Source organism: Morus notabilis, unplaced genomic scaffold (genome assembly GCF_000414095.1).
Source record: "Morus notabilis unplaced genomic scaffold, ASM41409v2 Scaffold1242, whole genome shotgun sequence".
Lineage (NCBI taxonomy): Eukaryota > Viridiplantae > Streptophyta > Magnoliopsida > Rosales > Moraceae > Morus > Morus notabilis.
The window spans coordinates 183,197-194,421 of record NW_010358947.1 but is presented as its reverse complement, the minus strand read 5'-3'; the positions used below and the strand labels follow the sequence as shown (position 1 = coordinate 194,421).

General features: G+C 34.7%; 1 pseudogene; it reads right to left on the bottom strand.

Moving 5' to 3' along the window:
* Nucleotides 1–6,386: 6,386 nt before the first annotated feature.
* LOC21393788 lies at nucleotides 6,387–11,225 on the bottom strand (annotated as a pseudogene).

Below are 11,225 nucleotides of genomic sequence, written 5' to 3'. Positions count from 1 at the left end.
GTTCGGAAAAATTGTCTGAGTTAAATTATTAATTAGTACTATCTGAGAAGAATTAAGCGCAGAGATTCTAATGGAGAGTCAGTACTCTTCTTCCTCTTCTTCTTCTCCTCCTCTCTCTCTCTATAAATTAACTGAGTAGACAACTTCGCTTCAACAGTTTTTCCCTGGACTAGACAGGCTACCGATTTTATAGGAAAAAAAAGCAAAAATATTTCAGGTGTATATTTTATGTGCATGATGGCGTAAGAATCTTCCTATACAATCGACCGTATATAATCGCTCATTAATAATGTATATTTGTCTTAATCCCCTAAAAACGTTCCAAAAGTCAGATACCCTAAAAAAAAAAAAAATCTTGGATTTACGTTTGTTTATACACTAGTATTAAACGCGTGATTCCAGAGCGATTCATTTAAAATAACAATTACATAAATTGTTGTTTTACAAAAAAGGAAAAAAGAGAAAAAGAACATAAAAGAAATGAAGATAAAAGCGAGAAAAATATCTGAAGTAAAAGACATGGAAATTTTTTTTTTAACTTATTTTGTTGTATTTTATATTAGTTCTATTTCGTTTTACTTAATTGATTTTTATATTTAATTTGGTGCGATTTAATTTTATTTTGGTACATTTTTGTTTAATTTTATTTTTATTCAAATTATTCATAATATTTCTATTTGAGCAGTATCAAAAATTTGGTGCAAAATAGTGTTAAAACAGTCAAAATCGGACCACAAATTTGTTTCAGAGGGAGCATAAAAAAATATTAAAAATGTTAAAAACGGTAACAAACTCAACTCCTATTACTATTAACTAGTTTTCTTTTCTTTTCTTTTTTTTTTTCCTTTAATATACTATTAACTAGTTGGAATAACATATTTTTGAGAATTTATTTTATAGCCCCTTGACTTTTGGGTTTTTACAAAAAGTATATAGTTTTAATATTTTTCTATAATTCCCTCTCTTAATTTACACAAAATTTAACTAATTCCATATGGTCTTTATTATATCATTGATGATCTAGAGAGGGAAATTTTTTTTTCCTAAATGATCCACTAAAATAATAATTCTCAAATACGACACTACTTAAACATTTGCATTTCACCCAATCGTCTTAATTGTTATCTCATAAATACTTTTTTTTCTAATTTGTCATAAATGAAGTAATATTTTTATTTTGAAATGTATCCCTACTTAAAAATTGTATATTTTTTTGGGATAAAATCGATTTAATACCCTCTATTACTGTGAAACATGCTCTTAGTACCCTGTTTTTTTACAATATTAAACCAGTACCTTCATGTTTTAAAAAACATATTTTGAGTACCTGATGAGTGAGTATTTTATTCACAAATTAAGTACCTTTGAGCTTGAATATTTGTAGGTTTCTAGGCATTTTTGTTAGTTTAATGCGATTTTATTTTGCTTTTGTAGGATGAAGTTAAAAGGGAATAAAATGAGCGAAAATTTGACTTCAGAATATACTTCAGTATTTGGGACATAACTCTCTCATCCAAAATCTAAATAAGGTGATATTGGTGATGTTGGAAAGATAAAAGATAGTACTACAACTTTTACGAAGATACTAAAGACTAATTCGACCATATAGAAGCTGAAAATCCTCATCAAAGTCACACATCCGTTGCAGCGAGAAATCCATCCGCTGCAGCAGATTTCCTGCCCGAGAGCAGAAAAACCACTCACATGCTGCTGCATGAAACCATCCACTACAGTGGTTGCACCAGTTTTGCTAGGGGTTTTTTAAAAACCTTAGCGGCGCTGCAGTAGGAAATTGATTTGCTACAGCACCCAGATACGAAATACTGTCAATTTGAGTTGATTTGAGATGTAAAAGGGGAGAAGACTCATTTTCCCAAAATTGGAGAGGAAGATAGGGAAAAGAGGCACAAAATCCCTAGAGAAGAAGGAGCTTTGGAGGCTCAAATCCCATGATTTCATTGAAGATCCTTGAAGAAGATGGTGGATTCAAGCTTAGAAGATCATTCTTACAACATCGTTCTTCCTTCTCCCTTTATTTCCTTTTTAGTTTTTAGAATTTGCTTTTGGTTATGGATTCCTCTAAGTTGAGCTTGATTATTATTTTAGGACTTGATGTAACCTTATTTGAACTATGTTTTGAATATTTTACCAATTGTTAGTTTGATTTCTATTTAATTTATTTGTGTTTCTCTATGTTAATTGCTCTAATTTGTGTTTCCATGGATGATAGATATAGATGTGTTGATTTAGGCTCGGGAGAGTTACTTTCACATGTTGAAATTAAGAAAAGACAACCTAGAGTTAGTTGAGTTCGGGATGCCAATTAATTCAAGTAATTAAAATTAAGTTGCTTAATGGATACTTGATTCAGTTAGGCTAATAGGGATATTATTTAACTGGATTTTATATAAAATTTTGCTCGGCACTTAGGAGAGGGAGTGAAATTACCTTTGAAAATCTAAGATTAATGAATTAACTGGAATTGGCTAGCAATAGCTAAATAAGATGAATATAAGAATGATAGGGTGAAGTCAAATCCCTAGTACATTTGTGCATAGGAGTTCTCATTTTTTTATTTTATTTTTGTATTTATATTTCTTGTTCTATTCTAATTTCAATTAATTCGGATTCCTAAATAAAGTTGAGTTACGATAATCACGGTACTTAATGGTAATTTAACACCTAATCCTTGTGGAGATGATACTCACTCACCTTTTATTATCAAAATTTGACACCATACACTTGCAGGCTTACAGTACCTTGAGGTTATTTTTTAGGATTTAAAATGACCTTATTGCCGTTCTTTTTAATTATATAGAAACCAATGATTAAAAACAACTCTGAAAACATTTTAAAACACTTAAAAATTAGAAAAAAATAAACTTAAAACAAAATCAATTATGAACATTTCAGATCTGGGTACCCCTTCCGATTGGCACGACATTCATGAACTGGTTAACAAAGGAATACACTCACTCGGCTGGACCACAACATGCTCAACTCAGGACTTAGGCCCTCTGCCGGCCGCCCGCCCGTCCATCTCTCTCCATTGGAGCCTTTGAAGGTCGATTTGATGCGGAGCACAGCCGGTCTATTGATGAAGATTCGGGGATGCTTCACATGCGACAGCTGCATCAAGCAAGAGGGCCTTGTGGGAAAGGCTAGGAGTTGTCTTTACAAGGCGAAATTTTGCAAGGAGTTGCAACGAGTAAAATCTGACTTGGTGTTGGTTTTTTTGAGAAGAGATACGGAGTGTTTCCCCGGCTTTGTTAGTGCGAAGGGGAAAACGCAGGAGAGCTAAGCGTGTGATCCCTGCAACAAACTTGTATTTCCTTTGTTGAAATTAATAAAGGTTGAGAAAGGTTTCTCGTATTTGTTAGTGTTGGCTTTCTTACTTTGTGATACTTAAGGCCCGTTCACTTCGTTGATTTGAGTTTGTAATTCGAGTTGAGATGTGATTTTATATGAGAGTTTTTTACTGTAGTAAAAAAGTTTGATGTGATTGTTTCTGAGACTTTTTACTGTAGCAAAACTCAAATTCTAAACTCGAATCGGTGAAGTGAACGGAACCTTAGTATACGCTGTGTGCTTGTGTTGGCTGAGTGAGGTGGGAACCTTGCTGCCCACGGGAACCCACTTTCCATAAGCTGTTGATTCCCTGCCTCGTGATTCACGTGAGCTCGTTTTTGTTTTTTACAAATAGTACTCAAACACGTGGCAAACTAAAATGATGAACTATTTACGTAACGAAATGTGTATTCCATTAAAGAAAACACTCGATTAAAGCTTTACACTTAACGCAAAAGAAGACAAAATAACTTAACCAAGACTTTAAATAGTTTTTTTTTTTTGTGTCTAATGAATAATAATTTGTGTCTAAATGAATAATAAGTCCATTCTCCTTTAATATGTAGATTATGGATTCAAGCTTTAGGAAGTAAAATAATGATTAATGATATGATATTTTAATCTTTTTTTCCCCTGTAAACTATTCTTTTTTCCTTTTTGTTCTTAGGGGACCCGTAAACTATTGATATGTCAAAGAGTTAAAACTGTTATACAAAGTACATGCGAGTAATGATATGTGTTAATAAAGACAACATGATCAGGTAATTTTCCGGTGGTAATCTAGTTAATTTGGTCAATTGTTTCTGCGGTTGGCAACAGGTTCCGTGGGAAGAGGATTGTAACATGAAAGAAGTAGAGGGGTCAACCCGACCGCGAAAGTCACCGAATGGATCAGTCTTTTCCTTCAATTTTTCTTAAAATAAAAAAGCGTGGGAGGACGTTGCAGATGTTCAGGACATACACGACTTCTTCTAAGGCTAGAAGGAAAAAAAAAAGATTGGAGTGTGTGAGTTATTTTCAGTATATGGAGTGTTTGGCTTCAAATCCCAAAAGAAGTTATTAAAAAAATAATTAAAAAACTATAGGATACGATAATTCATGTGCTTTAAAATTGGACTCGCACCAAAGAAAATAAAAAGATAGACGGCATCTCTTTCTTAGAAGTGTGTAATTCATGTGATCACTTTTGTTTTTTAAGGTTGTTAGGGAAAAAATTTAAGATAATGGATCTTCCTCAAATCAAAGTTCGAATCAACCCAAAAAGATCCGGTCTTTATTTTCCATGATTTTAAGAAAATTAGAACATATTTAATTCATACGGCCGTATATATTTCTTATTAACGTGACAGTCGTGATTTGCATGGCAGAAAATCGTGTTTCTGTAAAGTGTGTCTTTGTCTCTAAAGGATACAATAAGAATATCGTGTTTTCCATACAGTGTATTCAATAATGGGCTGGTTTTGTCGGGTCACCGTTATTATTATTATTTTTAAACATTACCTATTATTATTATTATTATTATTATTATTATTATTATTATTATTATTATAAGACAAGTTTGAATTCTCCCAAAACCTGCGTCGTAATTTCAATGATTCTATTAGGATTAGCAACATGCAAATTGTAGTCCCTTTAAAGTGTTATCATCTCTTAGTCGTAAATCTAATTGTGTAAGCAGAGATATTTTCCCCAAAATATATCATGTAAAAAGTGGCGGAATTAAACTTGTTTCTACGTGGAATCAAATTAAAGTTTCTTCCTTTTTGTCTCTTTTTTCATCTTTCTTTATCTATTTACATATTTTTCTTTTCTTTTTTCGAATGAATTAATCTAAAAATTTGGTCTAACTCACGTTTTAAAATTTGCGATTTTATATAGTAGTATTAGTTAATATTTGGCTTATTCAAAGTTTTTAAGTTGAGACATGGGAATACTTAAGTCAAACCACGAGGTCCAATTTTTTATTTTATTTTATTTTAAAAAAACTAGTTGGTATGACTAAAATTCATAATTTCAGGAATGGTAACCTACAAAAAAAAATAAAAAAAAATAATGAAAAAAAATTGGCGAAATGCTCCCTAGCAAATTCACGTTGAACCTTTCTTTTTTCCCCGGAGTCATGGCAAAGAATCAAAGATATTATTGTTCCTCTAATATCAATGCATGCGTGAGATTAACTTAACAATTAAAAGCACTAGCCTCCCACGAGATGCTCAAGGGATCTTTTAAGTGCGGACTAATCAATTCATTTTCAAAGCGAAAAAATAAAAAGAAAAGAAAAGGGCGGACTAGGATGGCACTAATACTCCACCACTAAAATTTCAAAGTATACATAAACTATGGTCCTTAATGTCCGAAAATTCCTAGCGGGCAACGAAAAATAGGAGATAAACAGTTAAGTATATCCTATGGCGCCTTATTGATTGTTGGATCTCAATAACTATTATCTTTGTCTATCTTATCTCACTAATTATTGATTGTTATATTTGTCTATCTTATCTTTTATTATTGTTATTTTGTAGGGATGTCTATCTTATCTGCTTAAGTGACTAATAAAGAAGAAATTGAGAATGAGGTAAATTGGAGCTTTATCAAACCGTCACCACGTTTCTATTTGCTAGTGAAGAAAATAAGTAAAAGTTAGATGACATATGATATGAATTCGTGAGTTAGACAGCACTTCGCCTTTCTAGGCGCTATTGCCCCTCATTGTCTGAAGCCATTTAGGCATATTTAGTAGTTTATATTGTAATATATCGTATAAGGCGTATTGTATTGTGTTGAATGTTGGTCCGATTTTGACCTCTAATTGTGCTCAATCTCGACATAAATTATGGATCCGCTATAAAATAATACAATAAATGCGCTAAAAGTGAGTCATATTCAATAATACGATATAGACCGTATTAATTTACTTTTCATATTAATTTATACAATATGATGATCACACTAAATATTGTATTAATGTATTATTATACAATATAGTGCTTTAATACGGTCAAACAAACACGCCCTTATTGTATTACATTAGAGTTCAATATATTATGCAGATGTGTACTCAACAAAATGAGCATATAATGTTAGCCTAGTTTGGGACGATAATTTCAGCCTCGATCGTTTGTAGGTTTACGAGTGAGTGGTAAACTCCTGTAGGGCCCTTAGCCATCAGCGACGAGTGTGTCCCTTTTTCCACTACAAGCCCTTTATCCAACACTGCAATTTGATTACACTTTTGTACAGTACACAACTTATGTGCCACAACAACACAACAACACTAGTTCTTCCCACCATGATACGTTCCAAGGCCTCTTGCACGACTTTTTCCGAGTGACTATCAAGTGCGCTAGTCGCCTCGTCTAGTAGCAATATTGTCGGGTTTCTCAATATGGCACGTGCTATCGCAATCCGTTGCTTTTGCCCCCCGGAGAGTTGCAGTCCCTTGTCCCCGCACCATGTTTCGTACCCTTCCTTTTGCCTCGTGATGAAATCGTGGATGTTTGCTGCCCTCGCGGCGTCCATCATCTCTACTTCGCTGACGGTCTTTGATGGTGCCCCATATGTAATGTTCTCTCTTATGCTGCCAGCAAACAAAGTTGGCTCTTGATTAACAAGTGCGATATATGTTCTTAATGACCTAAGGTGATAAGACCTTATGTCTTGACCGTCGATTTTAACCATACCTTTGAGAGGGTCGTAAAACCTTTCGATCAACCCAATTATTGTAGATTTACCAGACCCGCTTTTTCCCACCAAAGCCATTGATTTTCCAGCTTCAACATTGATTGAGAATCCTTGGAAGATCATTACATTAGGCCTAGTTGGGTATGCAAAATGCACATCGCATAATTCTATATGGCCTATTATCTTCTCAGGCTGGTAACCTTCTAAGTTTTCAGGTTCAATCTTTGTGTTCTTGTCCAATATATCAAAGACAGACCTTATAGCATCCCAACCTCTAGCAATGATAGTAGTCATACTTCCGGCTTCTGCAATGACGCGACCTGTGGTGACTAAGATAATTATAGTTTGGAATACCTCTCTTGGGGTGATGTAGCCTTGAGAGGCAAGTTTGCCACCATACCAGAAGTTCAAGGACCAATTACAACTCTTGATGCTTTGGGACAAACCAAGGGCAATGCCTGCAAACCATGATTGACGAATGCTCTCTTTTCGCGGTCCTACCTGAGTCCCTTTCAGCAGATTTAGTATTCGTTCTTGGGAAGAGAATGCGGTAACTATTCGAAGATTTGATACAGCTTCGGCGGCAAGTTTAGTGCTCTCATTTTGTTCTTTGATGGCCTTTCTAGACATCCTTTTGAGCATGACACGCCTAGTGTAGAAGCACATAATGATGAGGGGTTGGACTGCTATTGAGACTATTGCAAGTCTCTATGCAATGACTAAGCCCAGTGTCCATGCTATGATTACTGCTGAGGTTGCTTGTACAAGAAGAGACATTCTATCTCCCACTAAAGATCTTACCTGCAATCAATAACAAATATTGTTTTTTTTTCTTATTATTATTCAATATTCTTTAATGTTTACTGATAAAGCGGTAAAACATAAGAACTAAAAGAGAAAAATGTTTATATATACATACCACATTTGGATCTTTGGCTAGCGTGGAGCAAATAACACCGCTAGAATTCTCATCTCTATCAAACCATCCAACTTCAAAAGTGAGTATCTTTGCAAACATTCTCTCTCGAATTCGCTTAGTTAGGTACTCCCCCATGTATGCAAAACTATAGTGTTGGCTTATATTAACCAAAAATGAAACGATTGTTAACCCCAAGAACCACAATGCTGAACTTCGAATCCTTTCTTTGATCTCATCATGATCAGTTAAGAAGTACACTGATATTGTAGTTCCCATGGAAACTGCATACAAAGGTTGCATTGCACCGAAAATAATTGCGCTCAAACATCCTAGGGTTGCTTGCTTCCATTCTGGCTTATTTAAACCTAACAATCTCCAAAACGATGCAGTAGGACTCTTTGGATCGTTTGAATCATTGTTAGTTCTAACTCGAGAAATCGAACTAGCTGTTACAGTGTCGGTAAGGTTTGACTTACTAAGGCCTAAACGGCATTCATGCATATTGTCATTGAAATCCTTATTTGATCGAGAAGGTGACCTGAAATTTTTCTCTTTATGGTCTTTTTCAATGTCCATTCTTTGGAGACGAACAAGTGAGGCATATATGCCATTTTCTTCTTGTATTAGCTCATTATGTGACCCTGCTTCTTTAACTTGACCATTTTCCATCACGATGATATCATCGACATTTTTTATGGTCGAAAGTCGATGGGCGACGATTATGGACTCGTGTTATCACCTCTAGTATGCTTTGATCGAGAAGGTGACCTGAAAATTTACTTGCTTAAATTCAACTTTGCTAGAGATCTCCTCCAAAATCATGCCTTCCATGTTCTCTACATCAATCTTAGGGACTCGTGTTATCACCTCTAGTATGCTTTTGCCAGCACATTGTGCCTCAACTATGTCTTTGATGTTAGATAAACCAGCTCCTAGTGCTCTGTTCACCAAGGGTTACACAATCAGACCAACTAAATCATTGTTCATTTCTTTAAAATAAAAAAAAAATACAAACTCTTCACTTAAATTTACAATTTATACCATCGGATTAGACAATAAAGAAATGAGACTGTTTTCAATTATGTCTTGGTTAATTTCATTATATCATCTATCGTGATTAAAAAAAGATTACACATTCTAAACTAAGTTGTATAAAATATTGTAATTATGTCTAAGAGCTTTCTACAATAGGATTTTCCTAGCACATGTTTTTGAAAGTTAAATCTTGTCAAAAGTTAATTGAATCTAATAAACATCTGACGGTTAAAATAGTGTATGCTAGTAGAGTATTTTTTTTCGTACCCCTACCAAAGAGTTCTCATTATACATATGGCAAAAAGTGCATGTTTTTGAATGTTTAATCTTGTCAGAATCACATTATAAATGAAAAGCATGCAAAATTAATAGACCCTAATAAAAATTTTAACGGTTCAGATTGGGGGGTGTGTGTGTGTGTGAATGCATAAGAAAAGAGTGAGAGATTCTTACAGTCCTCCATGGACAATGGACGTCCCTGCAGCAAAAACAGTCCCTCCTTGTGCGCCATGGTACATGACCAATCTGCTAGCATAGTAACACATAAAAGACCACATAGCAAACACACTGGCGCTGCTTCCAATTCCCAAGCCTTTGACCAAACCTGCCTCAATCCCAACTTAGTGGCCCCGTTTAAAGCCGTGGAGAATTTTGCTACAGTGGTTTTCTCGCCGCCAAAGGCGTGAACAGTTCTGATGGAGGATATTGCCATCTCTGCTACTGTACCAGCCTTATTGTATTCACTCCTAATCTTTCCTGCTAAATTCAGCAAGGATCTTCCACACATCCACCCGGGAATTACTAGAAGCAACACAAATGGGAGTGCCACCAAAGCCAATTCCCATGACACTATAAACGCTACGATAAGACCTCCTATAAACGTGGATACTTGGCTCACAAAGTTTGGGACCTGTTGAATTTTCAGGTTCACATTCACCAATGGCCCCGTGAAAATATGCATTAGTCTCCATTTTGACTCTCTGACATTCATTTTTAAAGGTCCATCTATCCAGGGGTATATGGAATATATAATTTCGGTCCCTCTTGCTATTAAACTGTCTGTTTTTAGATACTATAAAGCACGAAGATGGCTTATGATAGTTTTAATATGGATCAAATGGTTAAAAAAAAAAAAAAGACCTAAAAAAATATTCTGAAAGGAAGACATGAATTGGGCAACAAAATCCAGATCTTTACTATGGATCTTTTTTTAAATTTTTTTTTTTTTTAATACCATTCTATCTCTTTTAAAGTCCTTACATCCTATCTTTGTGCTAAGATTCCTCCTGAAAATCACAGTTTACTAACATAGTTGGTAAAAAAAAAAAAATTCATAAACCTCAGATAATTAGACCTCTAAAACTAAACGTCAGGAACCAAAATGATACAAGTGCATATCTTCAGGGACCATCAGTATAAATAACCAAAAGTTTTAGGAATCAACTACTTTTAAGCAAAAATAGTAAACCAAATGACAAAAGTCTATCAGTATGTATAGATTATATATATATACAGTTCAAGTATCACGAAACCTTTTCACTGATAGCATCTTGAATGATGAGACTGTCATTGGAGATGGTTGTTATAACCTCAGCTGTGTTTGAAGTATACAAGTCAAAGTAACTAAGGTCCTGTCGCAATATTGCTTTTAAATATTTGATTCTCATTCTTGCAGCTTGTCTCTCACCTGTTCTTGTCCAACAGTATCCTTCTGCAATTTTCACATAAATAACATAAAAAGAAAAACCATTAACAGATTCTTACAAACAATCTGACATGTATAATAAAGAGAGGGCGAGACAGAATTCACCTAGAAAACAAGCAACCAAAGACACACCAGCCCCGTATAATATCCCCACAGCGTTCTGCATCCACCCAAAGAAATGACTTCATCAAATTTGAGCAATAATATTACACATCATAACATTATATTATCTAATTAGTCATAATTAATTTGCTTAGTATTTTCAAGAGAGAAAACAGAGAAGGACACAGAGAACTAGACCTTATTAGGCTTTGCCGCAGAACATCAGGGTCCAACTTTGATGCATTGCCAATACTGTTAATCATGTGGCTGGTGAAATACAGCGGAAGACGGTCAGTGAACCCATCAAGAACGGCGCCGATGAAACCGAAAAACATCAACAGCATATCCACCCCATCTGCTTGCATGAAAAATGGAGCGTACGGACCCATTTACACGTTCTGTCTTCCCTTGTTTTTGGCTTTCCTCTAGAACCAT